This window comes from Hemiscyllium ocellatum, chromosome 9 (genome assembly GCF_020745735.1).
Source record: "Hemiscyllium ocellatum isolate sHemOce1 chromosome 9, sHemOce1.pat.X.cur, whole genome shotgun sequence".
In the NCBI taxonomy this organism is placed as follows: Eukaryota; Metazoa; Chordata; class Chondrichthyes; order Orectolobiformes; family Hemiscylliidae; genus Hemiscyllium; species Hemiscyllium ocellatum.
Window position 1 is genome coordinate 26,871,637 of NC_083409.1, and position 24,074 is coordinate 26,895,710.

The following is a 24,074-nucleotide window of genomic DNA, read 5'->3' on the forward strand; positions in this document are numbered from 1 at the left end:
GGGCAGCAGTTAGCAGACAGAAAAATCACACAGGGCCATATAATTGGCAACCATTCCGCTCTCACTGGGTGTGGAAGTGAACACTCCCAAGTTACGAAGACATATCTACAGTCCAACAGTGAGAATTGGCAGCAATGGCTGGGATTTTGTAATAGCGATAACATTGCACTCAGTGTGACTGAGGCAGAGATTTGTATTCATGATTGAATACAAAGTTGTGTCCTCACCCTCGTTTGGTCAGTTTTTCCTTTTAAACAGCTACTTTCTTTCCTCAGGAAGACAGCCACAGAGCTTCAACAGGGCTGGGCACTAATTCCCCTCCATCTGCAAAAGTCAGCGCTGCAAAACTCCAGTGGGCACGCTCAAAGAAACCTAAAATACTGCACAAACATAGAACTTGCTGGAGAAACTCAACATGTGTGGTGAATGAACCAAGAGTTAATGTTTCGAGTCCTGTCTGACTCTTCCTCAGAACCGAAAAAGTCAGAAAATGGCAAGTTTTTATATTTTTTAAACAAGCTGAAAGGTGCTCGTTCAGACCTTCTGAACCTCTCCAGCGTTCTCTGTGCTTGTTTCAGACCTCCAGCATCCGCAGTATTTTGCTTTTATTCAAGCATTTAATTTGTTGGTGCTTTTCTTGCAGGGGTATACCCACCTTGAAGATCTGCTCTCTTCTCTCTGACAGGGTCTCCATTTTAATCTTTCAGGTAGGTAAAAACAATGACTGCAGATGCTGGAAACCAGATTCTGGAGTAGAGTGGTGCTGGAAAAGCACAGCAGTTCAGACAGCATCTAAGGAGCAGGAAAATCGATGTTTCGGGCAAAAGCCCTTCATCAGGAATACAGGCAGAGAGCCTGAACGGTTTCCTCCTCCTCAGATGCTGCCTGAACTGCTGTGCTTTTCCAGCACCACTCTACTCCAGAATTTTAATCTTTCAGCTTGTTCAGAAGTATAAAACCCACCGTTTTCCAACTGCTTCTGATATTGAAGAAGAGTCATACTGGGCTCGAAACATTAACCGTGTTTCTTTCTCCACAGGTTTTGCCAGACCTGCTGAGTTTCTCCAGTATTCTCTGTGTTTGGTCCAGTGTTTACATGTGACTTCACATTTACAGCACCATTCAATGGTGACAAGGTAAAGTATTTTCTTGAGCAAGTGTTTCCAGCTCTCTTACTCCACCCATATGACCTTGGATTGTAATGGGTGACGTTCTCCAGACTGCAATGAAATCTATACTTTTTGCATTATCTGCGAGTGTGTGTGTGTGGTGGGTATTGAGCCACAGTAATTATACACTTTGTTGGTGGGGAAGGGGAAGTCATCCTTAGTTGATTGGAGGTGGTAATGTTCAAAGTACTGCACTGAATGACAAAAGGATTGATGTGTCTGACCATCTTTCAGATCAATGGGGTGGAACCCCAGCTGGGAGACATTAATGGGACAGGTCAGTTTCAAGGGTCATGATGACATTGCAGAGAAGTCCTAGAAGGCATTGTTCACTGAGTGCTCCTAAGACAGAGAGAGAGAAAAATCAGGGAGGCCCAGGAATAGCTCTCGGAAACAGAGTCCTTGAGACATTGGGACCTTGCATCTGTTTAGAAACTGGGACTTTGACCAACATGGTGGGTGAGATGGTGGAATGAAATCTCAGGTGGAGGTCAGTTCAGCTCTAAACAGAAAATTGATAGGGATGGGTTTGTGTGTAAATTTGATAGAAATATGGAATAGTGTACCTTTTGGGCTAAGATTGTGCCTGTGGGAATATGCACAGAGCTGATCTGTAGTCGGCTAAGGATCAGATTGGATCTTTGCAGGAGAGGCACTAGAATTCCTCATGAGGAAAGCAGGATTGGAACAAATGTTTGAACTTCTCAGTAAAGACTGACGTCTGGGTTGGTTGCTGAGAGATTCCTGGGATCTGCCTTGGTTGTGCCCGTTGTTAAATGCAGAAACACCAAAGTTTCCTGGTGAATCCACGTTGACTTTGTGGTAAATCAGGAGGGATGTCAGTTAATTGACAGTTTTATTTGTTAACTGGGGTGCAGTAACATTTTTCGTTGGAATTTTGTGGCTTTAGTGAGTAACTGGGATTTCAAATTTTTGATCGAAGCCTACCGGTCACTTATCAAATTTGCAGATCCAAAAATTTGGTCTGGTCTGTAATTATCACAAGGCGTTCTGTTATCCTCCCGTCAATCCCTCATTATACTGAAGCATCCATCCCATTCAGAACTTTGCGTTGCTGCTAACCCAGAGAAGCTTTGTCCTTTTCATTGGCTATCCTCCTCCAAACCAGCGAAAAGGCTGGTCTCATTTGGAAAGCAGATGTTCTGTGTGATCCCCGGATTATAGGCTGTGAGTATACAATAGCTAAGCCGCAAGTTAAGACTCGAGATTAGTGCCACTATGTGAGATAGCCTTCCGCTGACAGCAGTTAACTCTTACATTTATTGCCTGCAGACACACGGCCAAGAAAATAAATTGCTTAACAAAGTATTTTTACAAAGGCTCCATATTAGCAATCAAAGCTCTAAACCACCCTGGTCTGATTCTCAGAGTTACACACTGCATAGCGTCATCTCAATGAGGGGATTTGGTGAGGATCAGAGGAGGGAAGCCGTCCTATTCCAGGTTACTTTGAAAGCCACTTGGAAAATGAGGGAGCAGTGGAAATGAGTGGAATGGTGAGTGTGTGAATGGGAACAAGAATCAGGACCTTCCGTGGTGACCGCTCTAGGGATACAGCCGTGGTGGTACTCCTGGTCATGAATATGGTTCCTGGATGTCGAGTGGTAAACTGAGTGAGATGACAGAGAAGCCAAGGAAGCAAAAGTCCCAGGAAGAATCAGTGTCTCCGGGAAAAAGAACGAGAAAAAAAATTGGGACAAGGAAGGCGAATCAATCGGGAACTAAGACAGGATTGAAAGCTGTCAGTGAGGAATAAGTTGTTTTTAACCACACTAACCCTGTCCCCAAACCAATCCTATTATCAAATCACCCTGATGGACGAGGTCTCCTTCCACCCCTGGGTTCCCACTCCAGAGAATTATGGCTTCACTGTTTGCAAATAGAGTCAAGAACACAAAGAAAAGAGTTGAGAATTCAGAAACAAAAATACAAGCCTGTTTATTTTTAATCATCTTTCCTGCAAGTCTACAAGTGCTTCCATACTCCCTTTCTAATTAAAGAGACAGACATCAGCTTTTGATTCAAAGTTAAAAGAAGCTTCTTTCAATACCAAAGTGATTGATGTTAAATTATTACAGCTAAATCAATATTTTATAAGATGTAATTATTATTTTGCTAATGATTGCATATATAGTATAAAGTTTTTCTACTGTCTCAACTACAGTTTGTAATATTCATATTATGAGTACTTTTTAAAATCAAACATATCAGATATTTCACATCAGATATATTCTCCAACATCAACAGATTGCAAAGAAAGTGGCATTCATCTAGTTCATGTTTATTTCAGTGTCAGCTCCTGTCCATGTACAGTACACACTGGGTAAAAGGGAATGATTCACTCCTGTCTGGGACTCTGTGTGTGTGTGTCAGTGTTAGCTCCTGTCCATGTACGTGTGTGTCTCAGTGTCAGTACACTGAGTAAAAGGGAGCAATCCACCCATATTTAGTATCAATTCTACAATGTTAAACAGCAGCACAACGTGTAGCTCTGACAGTACATGTTTCCATACCCATCTGTATGGAGTGTGTAACATGCAGTTGTGGTCCAGGTTTCCAGCTCCTGAAAACTGGCCCCTCCCCCGCCGTGCTGAATGTCAGTCTAATTTAAATTACAGGAGATAGACAGGAGAAAATGCAGCCTTACAGAGTCCCTGCTCGCCCAACATGTGTTATTAGCTGCATCACCATGGAGACGGCAAACCCAGTTTAATAAAAAGAAAATATGCTTCTTTGGACCTATACCCCACCCACCCCACCCCCACTCCCCCCCTTTAATCTGTTTAATCGACCCTCGCTAATCTGTTTAAGAAGCTGCTGCATAATCTGCTGCATTGTTAAATAAGCAAGTGTGGAATTTCTTCCACAGCTCGAAGCTTAGCAACAGCGCGGGGGAGGGGAGGGAGAGTGACAATATTTAAACATCTGATTAATGTTACATGCCTCGCAATCAATCATCTCTAATCACTAGTGCGGGATTACACTGAGTCGGTTTCGGATTTCATTAGTGAAGATGGAAAGGTGGTACAGAGTGAGAGAGAGAGAGAGAGAGACAGGCTGGGTAGGGCATTAGGTGAGGCACGGATACACATCGCCAAGTTAGTCAGTGGTACCGGAGGCAGATATGTGAGGTGAGATAGCTCAGGTCAGACTTCACCACATCTCTCCCTCCCCTCCATCCCCAAACCTTTAGATGTCAGTGGCTGTTCATCTGACCCTTAGCCTGGATCAGCAGGTTAGGCAGCATCCAAGGAACAGGAAATTCGACGTTTCGGGCCAGAGCCCTTCATCAGGAGTCCTGATGAATTCATTCCTGATGAAGGGCTCTGGCCCGAAACGTCGAATTTCCTGTTCCTTGGATGCTGCCTAACCTGCTGTGCTTTAACCAGCAACACATTTTCAGCTCTGATCTCCAGCATCTGCAGACCTCACTTTTTACTCTTAGCCTGGATCAGCCAAGAGCACCCATCAGCAACAGTGCCAAGAGACAAGCCAGGGACCAGTCACAATTGCCACCCCAAGTGGCATGGGTAGCTCAGGAGTTAGCAGCACTGCCCCACAGCACCCAGGACCCAGGTTCGATTCCAGCCTTGGGCGACTGTCTGTTTGGAGTTTGCATGTTCTCTCTGTGTCTGCGTGGGTTTCCTCCGGGTGCTCTGGTTTCCTCCCACAGTCCAAAGACGTGTAGGTTAGGGTGAATTGGCCGTGCTAAATTGCCCACGACGTTCATGCAGAGTTACAAGGATGGGATAGGGGATCTGGGTCTGGGTGGGATGCTCTTCTGAAGGTCAGTGTGGACTCAATGGGTCGAATAGCCTGCTTTCACACTGTATGAATTCTATGGTACTTATCATAAATGAGACCTCTACCCCAGCCCCAAGGGTTTCAGTGAGCACCAAGTGAGAGAGGGCATGATGCAAAGTGCCATTTGGTCCGGACTGCTTGTTCTAGCTCTTCGAAAGTGCTCTTCCTTTTGCCACTCTCTTCCTCTGCAGCCTTTTGAAATTTTCCTGTTGTGTGTATTCATCCATTTCCCTACGGGAGGTTACAACTGAAGTCATCTTGACCATTGTTTCGGGCTGTGCCTTATCCTAGCCAGATTAATACTGCAGCTGATCAGCGAGGCTGAGTAATGGGAATGGGGGAAGCAGAGGTCCGAGTCCCACTCGACATCCTGTGGTGCTGCTGGAGAACATGTACGCGTCGGCAGTGCGAGGCGAGAACACAGTGTCGGAGAGGTTCCAGGAGAAAGTCCAATGCAGCCTAGCTGGCTGACAAACACGGCTGTCCACCAGATGACAGGCAAGAGACCAGTGTTTTACATGAAAACAAGACAGCATCTCAGTGGGTGCTGGGTTAGCTCCCAATGTCCTTCTGAAATGTAAATAAAAAAGCACTTGCAGTCTCACTTCAACTAACTATTGAACAAAGATGGCTCATTGCACTGATTTTTAAAGGAGATGGGGGAAAAGCTGGAAGTGTTGGATGATTAACCGTGATCATAATGAATGGCGGAACAGGATTGAAGGGCTGAATGGTCTATTTCTTCTCCTAATTTCTATGTTTCTGTGGTAGGCATTGTTACAGAGACTACGATAGATGCTAAGCCTTGCTCCTATAACCTACTAAGCCATGCTGCCCACAAAGTTATGTGAAGTAATTCGGGTGGGGGGAAAGGGGCAAGTGTTTCTGGCAACCCTCGATATTACCCCATTCAGCCCATATACAACAGAAAGAGTCAAGGAATTTTGTAAGACTCAAGGAGAGCTATAGAGATGGAGAGATCTATTTAGCTGAATCTTGTTGACACTTTAAAATCTGATGCTTTGAAAGGTAGAAATGGGACATTCAGAAGTCTCCCCTGACCCCTCTAACGATAAATACTACAGAGTTCAGCCAATGTCAAAAGTCCAGGTAATGACAATCTCCATCAAACTCTCCAGGACTAGCTACACTTTCACTGGTTTTAAACTGCTTATAGGCTTCCTTTGTTTGATTTACAGATGATTTGCTTAAGAAAGCCAGCACTTATTGCCCATCCCTAATTGCCCTCAAGATGATGGTGGTGAGTTGCCATCTATTTCGCAGCAGTTTGGGTGGTTTAGGTGTAGTTAGGAGAGGAATTCCAGGATTTTGACTCAGCAACGTCTCTGTCCTTATTCCCTCTCATCTGATTTTCATGTCGAGCACTGAGTTATCAATTAGTGACACAGATCTGGTCAACAACACAGAACTCAACCACAGTACCTCTGGCACAATTGGTCAGCCAGTCTCTGTGGCGTAATCGGTCAGCTGTTAATTAGAAGGTTAGTGGTTCAAGACAACCCAGGGATGGAGCGAGTGCTGCATTCACTTCATTGGGTGGGGGGGCACGGTGGCTCAGTGGTTAGCACTGCTACCTCACAGCGCCAGGGACCCGGGTTCGATTCCAGTCTCAGGTGACTGTGGGGAGTTTGCACGTTCTCCCTGCGTCTGCGTGGGTTTCCTCCGGGTGCTCCATTTCCTCCCACAGTCCAAAGATGTGCAGGTCAGGCGAATTGGCCAAGCTAAATTGTCCGTAGTGTTAGGTGCATTAGTCAGAGGGAAATGGGTCTGGGTAGGCTGCTGTTCGGAGGGTTGGTGTGGACTGGTTGGGCTGATGGGCCTGTTTCCATACTGTAGGGAATCTAATCTAATCTCGTACCAATCGTTCACGACACATAAAAATTAGGCTCCCTTCCAAACCATGCACTCAAAAGCCTACAGTTTGCACCACTGCAGTATGTCTGTGCACACATTGTGTTTTCACCCTGATGCTTCATTAAGAACTGGAGGGATTGAGAGCTGATGCAATTGAGCTGGTTCTCATCAGATGAAGTGTTGGGAAGAGAAGCTGGAAACCAGGTTTCTCAGCGGTTCAGGATCAAGAGCAGAAGGGTATAGGTTTAAGGGATTGAGGTCAAAATGCAGAAGACACTCTTACTTGGAGAGTGGTGAAGCCACTCTTTAACTCATTTGCAGGACGAGGGTGTTGTGGGCGAGGGCAGTACTTATCGCCCATCCCTGGTTTGAAGGTGAACATATCCGTGTGGTCTAGTGCTTTGAAGTGGAAGAGGTTGTGGATTTGGAAGGTGATGTATAAGGCGTTTTGGCGAGTTTCTTTCGTGCATCTTATAGATGGTGCACACTGTGTGTACCACTGCGTGTTAGTGATCGACAAAATGAATGCTAAAGGTGGTGGATGGGACGTCAATCAAGAAGGTTGTCAAAAAGTGTGGCACTGGAAAAGCAAAGCAGGTCAGGCAGCATCCGAGCAGCAGGAGAATCGATATTTCAGGCATAGGCCCTTCATCCACTGCTATGTTCAGCTTCTTGAGAGTCTTTGGGGAGTTATCCATTACACACCTGACTTGTGCCGTGTAGATGGCACTACAGAATTCCTAGCTTCTAATCTGCTCCTGTAGTCACTGTATTTGTATGGCTGGTCCAGTTCAGTTTCTGGTCAAAGGCAATACCATTAATTGTGGGGATTAAGTGATGGTAATGTAATTGAATTCCAAGGATTCTGTCTTATTGGAGATGGTCATTGCCTGGCATCTGTGGCAAAAGTGTTGTTTGCCATTTATCAGCCCAGCGTTGGACATTGTCCAGGTCTTGCTGCATTTGGACTTAGACTGCTTTAATGTCTGTGGAGTCGAAAATGGTGCCAAACATCATGCAATCATCAGTGAACATCCCACTTCTGATCTTATGATTGAGGTCGTTGATGAAGCAGTTGAAGATTTTTGGGCCTGACACTACCCTGAAGAACTGGGGAATGTGGGAGAGCTTTTGTGGCACAGGATAGAGTTCATACCTTTCAGTCAGGAAACTCAAGTTCAAGTCCGTCCTGCTTCAGAGGTGTGTCATAACATCACTGAGCAGACTGATTAGAAAATATCTCCCAAGGAACTCCAAGGATGTCCTGGAGCTGAGATGACTGACCTTCAACAACTACAACCATTTTCACAGATTTGACTCCAACCGGTGGAGAGTTTGTCTCCTGATTCTCAATGATACCACTTGTGCTAGGGCTCCTTGATGCCACACGTGGTCAAGTTTGACCTTGATGTCAAGGGCAGTCTCTCTCACTCCCACCTCTAGAGTTTAACTCTTTCATCCATGTTTGAATCAAGGCTGGTATGAGGTCAGTAGCTGTAGTACCCAAACTGAACAGAAGTGGGAGCAAGTCCACATCAACAATATCTACTTTCACTTCGCTGATGATTAACAGTAGATGGGGCAGTAACTGACCAGGTTGGATTTGTCTTGCTTTCTGTGGACAAGACATGCCCAGGCAATTTAGTGATGCTTCAAGATGCTTAGTAACCAATTAAAATGCATTTGAAGTATAGACATAGTCCCAATGCAAGAAATGCAAAAACCAAAATGCACAGAAAATATTTCCACAAACGGCAACATAATGATGAGATAATTTGTGTGGAGATAAACGAGGTATAAATATTGGTCCCTGCTATTCCGTGAAAGTGCCTTGGCATGTTTTACATCCAGCTGGGCAGACGATTGGGTAAGGCTTGATGTCTAACTCGAAAAACAACACCTCTAAGTGTATAACAACTCCTTCAGTACTGCACAGCCTTGACCTTGGTGATAAAGCTCTACAGCCTGACTCAATGGGCTAGATAGGTAGTTGGAGGGAAGAGATGATGATAAAGGGAGATGGGAATGGTGGGAACATGGGATAAGACCCACTGTTTACATGATGGATACACAGCGTCAATCCTTTCAATTCTATGTAAATAAACATAATTTTTTAAGTTGCAATATTCAATATAAATGTAAAGGAATTGAGGCACAGTTTAATATTCCCAGAGACTGAGCAAAGAAAACACATCATTTGGAGTGTGCTTCCCAATAGTTGAGTATTTGACTTTTTTTATTCACTCATAGTGCATGGGCATCGCTGGCTGGGCTAACATTTATTGCCTGCCCCATCTGCCCTTGAGAAGGTGGGGCTGAGCTGCTGTTCCAAACCGTTGCAGTCTACATGCTGTAGGTTGACCTACAATGCTTTTAGGGAGGGAACACCAAGACTTTGACCCAGATCTATGATCACAATGGTGATGATACTATGGCTATAAGAGATATATTTTGTCCTTTTTGTTTGAAGAGAGGTTTGAAGTCAGAGGTACTGGGCTGGAAAGCCCAAAGAATAAACAGCTTGTGATGCCTTGGGGATTTTTTTCTTAAAGTTAGAACAATAGAAGGAAACCTGAAAGGGTGTGGTCGAGTTCCCACAGAACCGGGATTTTTGGTTTTAATTTTTCAGTGATAGCTGCTGGGATTTGAAGCTGCAGGATATCTCTACCTGCTACTCTTTTCTCTCGATGCTTTTCCCCCTGGACTGGAGGACTGCCTGTGAGACAATCTATGTCGAGAGTGTGGTGCTGGAAAAGCACAGCAGGTCAGGCAGTATCCGAGGAGCAGGAGAATCGACGTTTCGGACCGGAGCCCTTCATCAGGAGCGAGGCTTAGCATCCAGCTCCCCTTTCGTAGTCTCTGTAACAATGCCTACCATAGAACATAGACATTAGGAGAAGAAAAAGACCATTCAGCCCTTCAATCCTGTTCCGCTATTCATTATGATCACAGTTAATCATTCCTGATGAAGGGCTCCCGCGCGAAACGTCGTTTCTCCTGTTCCTCAGATGTTGCCAGATCTGTTGTGCTTTTCCAGCAACATATTCTCAACCCTGATCTGCAGTCTTCACTTTCTCCCTGTGAGACAATCTATTTTACTGAACTTGCTCTTTGCCAATGGGGTATTTATGGGATGTTATTATATTGGAACAGGTACAGTTTAGTAGTAAGATAATCTATTATTCTGTTGAATGTTTCCAATCAAGTTATTCCAATTTCTTCTTTACGTTTGGTGTATTTTAACTATAGTGTATGAATAAAGAATGTGTTCCGCTTCAGTAAAGTAACACTAGATTACTTACTCGATTAGATTAGATTAGATTACTTACAGTGTGGAAACAGGCCCTTCGGCCCAACAAGTCCACACCGACCCGCCGAAGCGCAACCCACCCATACCCCTACATATACCCCTTACCTAACACTATGGGCAATTTAGCATGGCCAATTCACCTGACCCGCACATCTTTGGACTGTGGGAGGAAACCGGAGCACCCGGAGGAAACCCATGCAGACACGGGGAGAACGTGCAAACTCCACACAGTCAGTCGCCTGAGGCGGGATTTGAACCCAGGTTCCTGGCGCTGTGAGGCAGCAGTGCTAACCACTGTGCCACTGTGCCACCCACTAAGGCCTCATAAGCTATGTACTTGATGGGCTTGCGATCAATAGCTAGGGAGCTCGGCTTTAAAGCTCCTCTTCAAAAAAAACAGACAAAATTCCCCTTTTAAAGCTGTAGTATTGTCACATTGCCTATAAGTGAAGTCCTGAAAGCATAGTCATAGTCATAGAGATGTACAGCACGGAAACTGACCCTTCGGTCCAACCTGTCCATGCCAACCAGATATCCCAATCCAATCTAGTCCCACCTGCCAGCACCCGGCCCATATCCCTCCAAACCCTTCTTATTCATGTACCCATCCAAATGCCTCTTAAATGTTGCAATTGTATCAGCGTCCACCACTTCCTCTGGCAGCTCATTCCATACACGTACTACCCTCTGCATGAAAAAGTTGCCCCTTGGTCTCTTTTATATCTTTCCCCTCTCACCCTAAACCTATGCCCTCTAGTTCTGGACTCCCCAATCCTTGGGAAAAGACTTTCTATTTATCCTATCCATGCCCCTGATAATTTTGTAAACCTCTATAAGGTCACCCCTCAGCCTCTGACACTCCAGGGAAAACAGCCCCAGCCTGTTCAGCCTCTCCCTATAGCTCAAATCTTCTAACCCTGGCAATATCCTTGTAAATCTTTTCTGAACCCTATCAAGTTTCACAACTTCTTTCCGATAGGAAGGAGAACAGAATTGCACACAATATTCCAACAGTGGCCTAACCAATGTCCTGTACAGCCGCAACATGACTTCCCAACTCATGTACTCAGTACTCTGACCAATAAAGGAAAGCATACCAAACACCTCTTCACGATCCTATCTACCTGCGACTCCATTTTCAAGGAGCTATGAACCTGCACTCCATGATCTCTTTTTCAGCAACACTCCCTAGGACCTTACCATTAAGTGTATAAGTCCTGCTAAGATTTGCTTTCCCAAAATGCAGCACCTCACATTTATCTGAATTAAACTCCATCTGCCACTTCTCAGCCCATTGGCCCATCTGGTCCAGATCCTGTTGTAATCTGAGGTAACCCTCTTCGCTGTCCACTACATCTCCAATTTTGGTGTCATCTGCAAACTTACTAACTGTACCTCTTATGCTCGCATCCAAATCATTTATGTAAATGACAAAAAGTAGTGGACCCAGCAGTGATCCTTGTGGCACTCCACTGGTCACAGGCCTCCAGTCTGATAAACAACCCTCCACCACCACCCTCTGTCTTCTACCTTTGAGCCAGTTCTGTATCCAAATGGCTAGTTCTCCCTGTATTCCACGAGATCTAACCTTGCTAATCAGTCTCCCATGGGGAACCTTGTCGAATGCCTTACTGAAGTCCATATAGATCACATCCACTGCTGTGCCCTCATCAATCTTCTTTGTTACTTCTTCAAAAAACTAATCAAGTTTGTGAGACATGATTTCCCATGCACAAAGCCATGTCGACTATCCCGAATCAGTCCTTGCCTTTCCAAATACATGTGCATCCTGGCCCTCAGGATTCCCTCCAACAGCTTGCCCACCACCAAGGTCAGGCTCACCAGTCTATAGTTCCCTGGCTTGTCTTTACCGACCTTCTTAAACAGTGGCACCATGTTTGCCAACCGATGGCAATAGCTGTAGACCAGTAGACAATGCCATGTGTCAAATGTTAAGGATGGGAAAAGGAAGGCCTTGAGACATCCTATCCCTTTTTTGTGGGTACCTGCAATGTAGTTTGTATTTAGAGAAACCTATTATCTCTCTGGTGTTGTGATTTTCAGTAATTAAATCAGAATAGACTTTCAGATGAGTGTTTAAATCAGAAGAAAAGTCAAACAAACAACACCCTGGAATGTAAACACAACATCTTCTCCGTCCTTCACACACACACACACACACACACACACACACACACACACACACTCACACACACACACACACACTCACATACATATACATAATCGCACGCATACATACACGTACACACACACACTCTCTCTCACACACACACAAACACACGCACACAGATACTCTCATACACACACAATCACACATGCACACATACACACACACGCACATACACATACTCTCATACACACATGCACATGTACACACACACATACACTGTCTCACACACACACACACGCACATGCACACGCACACATACACACACACACATACTCGCATACGCACACACACGTATACACAAACACGTATACACACACACATACTCTCATACACACACATAATCACACATGCACGTGTACAGACACACACACACGCACGCACATGCACACATACACATATTCACATACACACACACATACTCTCATATACACACATAATCACACACGCACATGTACACACACATACACACACACTCTCTCAAACGCACACACACACACATATATGCACACACATACTCTCTTACACACACAAGCACACACACACACTCACACACTCACACACACACTCTCACAATCACACACGTACACACACACATGTACTCACATACACACACACATACATACACACACTCTCACACACACATACACACACACATGCACATACACACACGCGCACACATACACACATACACTCACACACACGCACACATACACTCTCACACGCCCATACACACACACATACACTCAGACTCATGCACACATACACACACTCTCACACACACACATGCACACATACACACACACTCACACAGACGCACACACACACATCACTCTCTCACACACACATACACACACGCACACATACATTCACACACAAGCACATACATGCACACACGTACACTCACACACACGTATACACACACACACACACACACACACACACACACACACACAGACACACACACGCACACACACACACACACACACACACACACGTAAAGATAGATTCCGGAGAGCAAAGCTCATAGCCAAACTATTGACCAAATGCAACAAACAAATCACATTAAGATTGTACAAAAAAACCCCCCAAAGTCCTGCAGATGCTCGAAATCAGTGATTATGGTTTGGAAGAAGGGTCTCTGGACCTGAAATGCTAACTCTGCTTTCTCTCTCCAGATGCTGCCAGACCTGCTGAGTTTTTCCCAGCAATTTTTTATTTCATTTCACATTCAGATTGCATCATTTAAGGTGCACATGGTGGATCTTTGGAAAAGTACAAATGTAGGAAGTGTCAGGATTTCCAAGTGAAGTTATGGCCAGGTTTCCATGAAATGAAGCTTTTCAGGTAAAAGTGGGTTAAGCAATGGGAGGGCTGAGGGCTGAGGGCTGAGTTGACTGCTTATTGAGGAAGGGTTCTGTGGTTCTTTTGGCTGGTGGATTTTATCCCTCTTATCTTATTGCACTAGAGACAACCTAGCTCCGTTTCATCCAGAGAGTGGTGGTGGTGTATGGAATGCACTGGCCCAGAAGGCAGTGGAGGCCAAGTCTTTGGATACTTTCAAGAAAGAGATGGTTCGAGCTGTTAAAGATAGTGGAATCAAGGGTTATGGGGATAAGGCAGGGACAGGATACTGATTGAGGATGATCAGCCATGATCATAATGAATGGTGGTGCTGACTGGAGGGGCCGAATGGCCTACTCCTGCACCTATTGTCTATTGGTTTGCAGGGTAATAAGATACATAAACTGCAATACGTTTTGGTCATTTGATCAATATTTTAATTGAAACCCTGAGTGCTTTGAGATTAGACACCTTTGTTACACATTGAAGAATTGATGATAGACTCTCACACCTTGGCTTTTTCTTTGCAGTTCTCTATCTTTAGTTTCACACTCAGAGTCATCAAGTCTAAACTTTAAGCTAGGTAGTTTGTTTCAAAGGTGTAAATTCTACAGATTTATGTATGGCAGTTCCTTTCAAGCACGGTGGCCCACCCACGGTCACTTATGTTTTAGGAAATTTCCATAAGCATGTTCAGACATGACTTAATCCTGACGAAGGGTTTTGGCCCGAAACACTGACTTTTCTGCTCCTCGGTTGCTGTCTGACCCGCTGTGCCTTTCCAGCTTCACACTCTATTAACTCACTGTCTCATGAGTAAGTCTTTTTTGTGCAGAATTCTCAGAATGTCACCTGACCCTTGGTCCCCATCTTGTATCAAAGTAAATTGCTATGTTCCTCTTTTACTTTAAAAGTAGAATATATTCAATTGCAAGAGAAAGTGAGGACTGCAGATGCTGGAGATCAGAGTCGAGGGTGCATTGCTGGAAAAGTGCAGCAGGTCAGGCAGCATCCGAGGAGCAGTAGAATCGACGTTTTGGGTCAGAGGTATTCATTAGGAATGAGCAAGGGCTCTGGCCTGACTCTCCTGCTCCTCGGATGCTGCCTGACCTGCTGTACTTTCCCAGCACCCCACTCTCCACTATATTCAATTGCAAGTATATGACGTGACTGTAATACAAGTAGATCTCCTTAACTTTATCCTCATTACCACCTCTGCTAGCTCCTCTATTTTTGCTAAACTATTTGATGTCCGGGACTAGATGAGCAGACATTTGGAAAAACTGAAGCCATTGGCTCCAAACTCCATTTCCTAATGTTGATTCCAGCCGCCACATCCAGACTGTGGCACATTTGATCCTGAAATGAGCTTCCCAACCTGATATTCATAGCCAGCCCCAAGATCAGTTATTTCCTCGTTCACACATCACTTAACTTCACCCCATCTCAGCTCATCTGTTGCTGAGCCTCCCATTCACACTTCCTTGTACTTCCATTTTAAACTCCTGTCTGGATTGTAATTGAATGAATTGTGATCAAGGATATAAAATTTGTGAAATTTCTTGATGGGTAGAAGGAATAGCTGTGCTCATTGTTATCCAATATTAGTATCAAGCACCCCCAGGACAGGGATAGAGACAGCGGATGGTTCGATACAAAATAAAGTTCTCGCTACACAGTCCCAATCAACTACTTCAACATGGGGTTAGATGCAGAGTAAGGTTCCACTGTCCCCATCAAACGATCCCAGGACAGGGATAGCATGGGATTAGAGACAGAGTATTGTGTTGTACACCACACCAGAATGGCAGACTCTGACACATTTTGTCTATTTTGCAACTTGATCTCACTTGACAACAAGTTGCACTGAGAGGCCCCTTGCTCTTGAATAATCTAAACTTTCTACTCCGTCACTATGTGCAACATCAGTGGGGTTTTTTTCCCCCCTTGAGATGATGAAATGGAAGTGATTGTTGTTAAGGGACAGACCTCCTGGGACCAGGGCTCTAAAGCCTTCATGAGTGTCTCACGATTGAGAGAGAGCACAGGCTGCTGGACCCTGGTTGATTCTTTGTACCTTTCATTCTCTAACAAATTTAAACCACTGAATGTTGGTGTAATCTACTTGAATGGCCCTTAATCTTAAGGGTAAACTATACTGAAGCACTCCAACCTTGCAATGACATCTAGCTAAACAGAGAGAGTACTTCAAGATGATTGCATTCTTACAATCAACTGAGCTCATCTGATCTTCAAAGGTGGATGTTCATCAATCCCCTACGGTCTCCTGCATTATAAATGTTAGGCAGAGGCAGGCTTTGGGCACCATGTTATCCCCACTTTCTCCTGCCTCCCTGGGCACCAACTACCACGGAAGCAGCTATCTTTCACATGTACATCAAGACAGAGAGCTCAAAGAGGCACTTTAACTAGGGGACCTATGCCATTCAGTGCAATCCCGATCACAGCCAAACATAAACAATTTGCAGAGGCCATCACCACAATCTCATAATGATGGGCTAATGAGAAGTGAGCCTTACTCTGTATCTAACTCCATGTCATATGTGTCCTGGAGTGTTTGATGGGGACAGTGTAGAGGGAGCTTTACTCTGTATCTAACTCCATGCTGTCCCTGCCCTGGGAGTGTTTGATGGGGACAGTGTAGAGGGAGGTTTACTCTGTACCTAACTCCATGCTGTCCCTGTCCTGGAGTGTTTGATGGGGACAGTGTAGAGGGAGCTTTACTCTGTATCTAACTCCATGCTGTCCCTGCCCTGGGAGTGTTTGATGGGGACAGTGTAGAGGGAGGTTTACTCTGTATCTAACCCCGTGCTGTCCCTGTCCTGGGAATGTTTGATGGGGACAATGTAGAGGGAGGTTTACTCTGTACCTAACTCCATGCTGTCCCTGTCCTGGAAGTGTTTCATGGGGACAGTGCAAGGGTAGAGACTGATTTATATTTCTTACCTCAATGTCTTTACTGTCGACACAAGGCGCTCGAAATGTAAAAAGCGCTGATTGAAACTCACTTGCACAATGCCTTGAATAAAGTGATGCCACCAATAATAATGTTCCAGATGAATTCAGTCCATCAACCTGAGAAATTTACCTTTAAAAGGTTCTTCTCACCCTTAACCATTGGCATTGAGGAGAAAATCCAAAAGTGATGGGTTCTTACTTTCACCTGCAGAATGCATTAGGTGTAACCATAGCAACTGTCTCCTGCTCGGCACTGCTAAGCATTCTGAAAGATGCAGACGCACTATAAAACCCACAGAGTAATAAGCAAGAAAGGCCAAGGACTAACTCTTCCGTACAGTACCAAACAGTACACGCTGGGAGACTCTGGGTTAAACCCCCCTGTTGTGCCCCTGAGAGAAAAGCAATAAATGGGAAAAAAAGAGCTGATCCTCGCTTCTGTGAGTAAAATGAAAGGGAATTCCTCTCGCCCTGATTGTAATACAAGGACCATTCCCTTACCTGCCCTTTCACCCTAACCCTAGCCTCACACATGTAGCTCAGAACCAAACCAGTCAATACCTGCTATTGCCTGCACTCTGGATTCACATACATAGAATATGTATGGCTCTGTCGGAGCACCTGAGCTTGCAGACTGTGGCAGAGTGTAGAAGGAACCAATTCTGACCTCAGTTCCCTAAACTGAGCTCCTACCCTTTCTAGCCTTCTTAATTTTGAGTGAAGATTTCAGTCACCTGCCCTGATATCATCTTATTGGCTCTGGGTCAACTTTTGTTTGATGATGTGCCTTTGAAGTGATTTGAAACTGTCTCTTTCATTAGACACACTGTCTAAATGTGAGTTGATGCAGTTGGTAATGTGCAACCTGCATATTATAACCTCCAAACACACACAGATTCTTCAATAATGCACAGGTCTTGCCACTATACTGCTGTAACAAGACTGGAGCCCTTGGCTGTACTCTTCCTGCGAACATCTCTGGATATCTTGCCCCGAGTTAAGCTTTGTCTCGGGAGCTGTCCATTGTTCACTTGAAAAGTTGGGAGACCATAGAGTCGATGAATGTCTGTGCGTGTGTCAAGATCAAACATAACATCCACATATTTAATTGATACTGGGCACTCGCCATCCCTCACAGATGAAACAATGCTTCTCTTCACTCTTCACTGAGAAAAGGGAGGGCTTCAGTCACCGGGTACTGGGATGGCAGATAACGAACATTGTTGGCACCTCCCACTCGACCAGTGCCACCCCACTGTAAGAACTGTAGGCCCACCATCTCACTGCCATGTGCCAGTGTTGAACTTTGACAGCCCACTCGCTATTCCAAACCGATAGAAGTTGCATGAGAGAGGAGATGTTTGGCCTGCTCTCTCTTCCTGTCTATGCTGTCAGCACAACACATAGATGCTGTACCTCCCACTACTGAGCTGCTATGGCCTTAAGGTGTTCCTGCGCTAACTCTCACACAAAAGCAATGTGTTTGTCCACTTGGTAATTCCTTGAATGGTCCTGTTGTGCTGTTTAAGAGCTGTTGGCTGGTTTAACAGGATTAGCTCCTTTGCGTTCTGCCCCCTCAAAGCCTGGTTTAGCACATTACTAAAGACTATTAATTGCTAGTTTCTCAGGATGTGCCACACACCCAGCCACACACCACCTCTCCACTCAAGGACAATCCTGCCTCATAGACCAAAAACCACAATATCAGCACCATTCCCTCTCACTGTCATGCTTCAATGTAGGCACTCAATAAACTTCAGAAGTTCGATAAATCAGTATATCCTGTGCAATAAGCTGCTGCTCTCGGGCATCACAGAATATCCATTTTTGTGACATTCTGGGACATTTTCACCTTTATTTTATGGGGTGATGCCTGGGCAGGTCCCGTAAGGGCCGTTTCAAGGGTCATTAGGGATGTGCAATAAATGCTGGCCTAGCCAGTGACACCCACATCCTGTGAACAAATGGTTAGAAAGATGAGCATTACCTCCTGCACAACCCAACCATTACCGTGCCCTATCTCACATCGGCCAACAATTTAAAGAAACATCTCATCTACATTTAAAGGAATTGGAGACGCAGTGTTGGACTGGGGTGGACAAAGTCAGATGCCACGCGACACTAGGTTATAGTCCAACAGGTTTACTTGAAAATACAAGCTTTCAGAGTGCTGCTCCTTCGTTGGGTAGCTAGTGGGGCAGAATACATAGGGCACAGAATTTATAAGGTAAAGATTAAACTGTCCAAACAACTGATGCAATGTATTAGACAAACCTAAATGGCTGTTAAATCTGTAATCACCTGGAATGGTGATGCAGGTTTCTATTGTCAATCATCACTTCCAGAAATTGCAAACTCAAGTCTCAGTTCAGCACGTAATACAAGCTGACCCTTCAATGTAGGACTGAGAGAGTGCTGCTCTGCCAGTGGTGCCACCTTCCAAAAGAGATATGAATCCGAGGACTTGTCTGCCCTCTAGGTGGCACCACAACAGCAGGGACAGTAGGTTGTGTAGGTGGGGACAAGGAAAGATGTTACAAAGAGTTACAGACAAAACAAAGGAGCAAAATCATGACAGATGGAGTTCAAAGTGGGGAACTGTCATTCAAGAAAATCATTGGGAATGTTTTCCTAATGACAAGAGTCTAGGAGCTGTGCAAATGCAAAGGCTGTTGATGTGGCTAAATCATGAAAAGTGGTGGACAGGAACAAAAAGGTGACTTGGATGATTAGATTCCCTATAGTGTGGAAACAGGCCCTTTGGCCCAACAATCCATACCAACCCTCCGTAGGGTAACCCACTCAGTCCCAATTCCCTCTGACTAATGCACCATGGGCAATTTAGCACGGCCAATTCACCAAACCTGCACATCTTTGGACTGTGGGAGGAAACAGGAGCACCTGGAGGAAACCCACACAGACACGGGGAGAATGTGCAAACTCCACACAGACAGTCGCCCGAGGCTGAAATCGAACCTGGTCCCCTGGTGCTGTGAGGCAGCAGTGCTCACCACTGTGTCTCTTAAAGGGCTGGAATGGAAAGTATTGGAGTCAGGCAGAGCTCTGGTCAAACACCAGTCTGCAGTGCTTCACTCAGCTCTGAGCACTGTACCTCAGAATGTCTATGTGTTGGCAGTTACATCAGAATAATACCAAAACATTACAAATGGTTAAATAATAAGGGGGAGCTTGAATGAATTTGTATCCCCGCAGGCTTTAAAGGGAATCTCACTGAAATCTTTCAAATGAAGGAGTATTTGGATAGAGTCGAAGTGTCTTTCTGCCCAGAAGGCAGTGGAAATCCACTTGCAAAGTTCAAGACTGGGCTGGATAAAACTTTTCGGTTCACTGAAGGGATTAAGGGGGAGGATGGAGAAAGGGTGGCTGCAGATTCACATCAACGGGCTCTTCGAGCTGCTCAGTTCCCCATGTCTTTTTCTGTGAGGGATTCCATAACACGACCCAAAGGTGAGCCAACGTCACAACCTCTATCAAGATCACTGCCACGGATCTATATCATTGATGTTTATTGGAACTTGCTGAGCATAAATTGGTTTGCCATGTTTCCTACATTTCGCCAGTGGCTGTATTACAAAAGTGTTTAATTGCCTATGGAGTACTTTTGGTGGTGGTGGGGATGTTCTGAGTTCACGAAAGGCTGAAGAAATGCTAGTGCTTTCTGCACCCAGGGAGACTAATGCCTGCTGTTCTCAAGTTCTCCAGAGGTGGCCCTCTCTGATAAAGAGTCCGACGACAGTGCCTGTGTTTTGCAACTCGCCCTACAGGTGGCGACAACAACATTCACAACCATCAAGGAGCAAACATGCTGGAAACCTCCCAGCCAACCGTGGGTAATATCCTACCCTCCTGAATTAGCCCACAGTCTTCACAAATTGAAGGTAAATTTTCTGGGGCAGCTGTGTAAAAGAAAGATATCACAGGGCCATCAGACAAAAAGATATTGTTTGGAATTTCCTGTCCATATTTCTCTATCCTAGCTATAAAAATATCAAAAATGATGGGGGTGGGGGGAAACTGTTGAACTTGACAGTCAAGCACCACCTTTTCCTTTCCGATCAGCACTAGAGGCCCTGATTGGGGCCTGATGGTCAATTAGTGGCTGGGAACATGGCAGCAAATTATGCGTCAAAACTTCCAGGAAAATAGATTTGGTCCAGTTGGCGTTCACGAAAGAAAATTCCTTGAGCAATTTGAATCCTCCTGAAGTTAAAAGTTCATTAAAGTGATGAGGTATTTCCACCCTTGGTCTTTCACGGTACAGATGGGAGACGAATACCCATCGTCGTGTTATCAAACCCTGCTTCCAATCCCTGATCCTCAACTGTTCCATCTCAGTAACAAGACAGATTTAAGTGACACAAATGTCAGTGACCAATTCATGGAAAACACTCTTTTCGCCCCAAACTGAAATGTAGAAGCCTTCACAGATTTCCTGGAATCGTGTGGCGTACAAGGGGGCTGTTCAGTCCACTCCTGCCTGTACTGGTTCTCCAAAAGGGCCCTCCAATTAAACCAACTCCCCTGCTCCTTCCCCCATCGACCTGCAGTGTTGTCCCATTCAAATATCTACCCAATTCTGCTTTGAAAGTTATTGAATTTCCTTCCTTTACGCTTATAGGCAGGTCGAATCACAGCACAGCACTCAAAAGACAAATCTCCTATCTCCCCTCTGGATCTTTTTTCAGCCTTAAAATGTGCCCTCAGTCAGCCACTGGAAATAGCTCCATTATTATTTAGTTTGTTAAAAATATCTCTATTAAATCTCCTCTTGACCTTCTCTGTTCTAAGGATAACAATTAAGTTCAGTTTCTTCCTGGCCTCTGGATCCCAACTCTCTTCTCCGGGGGGCGTGACTAAATCTTCAAATACTCCTTTCCCTTCTAATGCCTGGCAGCAGCCTTGCAGAATCTGTTGTCGGTGCAGTGCATGTCCCACCCTGGGGAATGCAACCTCTACTCACCGCTGTCTAGGACTGCACTTCTTGATCCAGGGATAATGAGTTTTGGCAGACAAATTAAACATTTTTATTCGGCGGGATTAAGTGACATTTCCACCAGCCGCCAGCAAGTCTCAGCTCACCCGAGCGACGGGATAAAGCGAGTGCAAGATCATAAGGGGGTTTGAGTGTCACCTCACTGGCCAAAGGTTCAGAGTTGTTTGAGTTAAACCCCTTCACCGTTGAAGGAGATGCGTTATGATTGATTGATAAGGACTCAGGTCAGCACTGTGGAGAATATTGCAGGATTTAACAACATATTTCCCAATGGCCCAAGTTGTATTTACAAGATCTCGTGTTGGACTGAGCAGGAACGTACCAGGCTTAATCCCCAGTACATAAATCCTAGGTCTGCAACAGCTATGGTCAGGTGTTCAAATCCCACTCTAGATTTTTATACTCTCAATGCAAGGTGGGATGTTAAAGCAAGGCTCCCCACCTCCCCTGGAACTGCTCAGGCAAAAGGGAAGGAGTCTGAGGTACAATTTCAAATAAAAGTTTTGCTTATTAATGGTACCGGGTTGTGGCGATAAAACATTTTTCACTGTGTTTTCCCAAACACATGTGACAATAAAATCGTTCGTTCTTTCAATACCTAACCATCAACTAGCAGCTGTGAAAACAGACCATCTGATCACGTTGCTGGCTAGGTTCGTGACACCAACATCAGTCTCTGGATTTTGGGATAGTAGGACAAGTACATTTCACCGGCATCCTGCTCCGGTGAGATTTCACATGGTAATCGACACACTGAATGGAGGTCAGGTATAAAGCTTGGGCCGAGCGGGTTGAGAGCAGGAGATGTGGGAGGTGAAGAGGCGAGGGAGGAAGAGGAGGAGATTGACAGGTCAGACTCCAAGGTTATTTAACCGGTGGAGGAAGTAGGGATCTGGGGAATGTAGGCGTTACAAATCTTGGGTAGGACCACATCAAGCAAGGGAGTGATGCCAAATGGAATGGGGTTCAGGCTGGTGCTCAGCTATGGTTTCAACTTCGGAATTGGGGTCTCAGTGTGCTGGTGCTGAGTGACTGAGTTTACGTTCTTTGGGAGACGGCGATGGTATCAAACCACCATTCTGCCGCATGTTGCTGGGATGTGTTACAAAATCCTCTCGCTGCTGTTTCTTAAATAACAACGCGTCATCCCCCCCCCCAGATCATTAGCTGAGAAGTGCTTCGGAGCATCGTTATGTCACAAGAAGTGCAATTTAATTCTTTCTATGATTATATAATACGTGGAAAGTTGACTCAAAACAAGTGCTAAAATACAGCCGAGTGATACAGACAGGGAGTGAGCTCAGGTGTTGTATTTAAAGTACATCCAGAACCTCAACCTGAGCTACAAATCTTCTCAAAACACGCTTAAAGTACAGTACCAACTTCAGGCTTAATAGCAAAACCCATCAGCAATTTGAGAGTTAGAGAGGTAAAGGTGTTTAACACAACCTACTAACGGAAAAGGTTATAAAAAGGGAGCTACAGCCCCACCAGTGGTAGGATGTTGTCATTACACCATGACTTGTTTACATATGGAATTTCTATTATAAATACAGGCATGGCCGTTCATAATAAATACCACTGACAAGTGGAAGTATAACTTTGTAAGTAGGAAATTCATGTGGGACAGTTACACATTTGTGAATGGGAATAGCTGATTAAGTTCTACAAACAAATTATATCACAATGAGGGCATGCATCTTTGATGGTGAAAGTGAGGACTGCAGATGCTGGAGATCAGAGTCAAGGTTAGAGTGGTGCTGGAGAAGCACAGCAGGTCAGGCAGCATCCAGGGAGCAGGAGAATCAATGTTTTGGGCAAAAGCCCTTCATCAAGAATGAGGCATTTGAAGCCAAAACATCCAGGGTGGAGAGATAAATGGGAGGGGGTGGTTGGGGAGAAGGTAGCCAAGAGTACAACAGGTGGATGGGGGTGGGGATGGAGGTGATAGGTCAGAGGGGAGAGTGGAGCCGATAGGTGGGAAGGAAGATAGGCAGGTAGGACAAGTCATGGGGACGGTGCTGAGCTGGAAGGTTAGAACTGGGGTGAGTTAGGGGGAGGAGAAATGAGGAAACTGTTGAAGTCCACATTGATGCCCTGGGGTTGAAGTGTCCCGAGGCAGAATGCGAGGCGTTCTTCCTCCAAACGTCGGGTGGTGAGGGAGCGGCGGTGGAGGAGGCACACATCTTTGATGTCTGGTTCTACCATGTTAGAACCTGAATCTGGTGGATGGTGACGAAAGGGTTAAAGAGTTGAAAAACAAGAAAGATTGCTCAGTGCTCTGAGGATTTCTTATTTGCTGGGAATACTAACGTGCTATTTCCTGCAAATTCTCCCATGTGCAGTCGCTCAGCTCGGTCGAATGCCGTT

The 24,074-nt window shown here is 45.1% G+C and overlaps 1 protein-coding gene across 1 annotated transcript in view; it reads right to left on the bottom strand.

The window, feature by feature from the left end:
* LOC132818917 (LIM homeobox transcription factor 1-alpha-like) overlaps positions 1-24,074 on the bottom strand; it is a 416,441-nt gene that overhangs the window by 42,295 nt on the left and 350,072 nt on the right. The window lies entirely within an intron of this gene.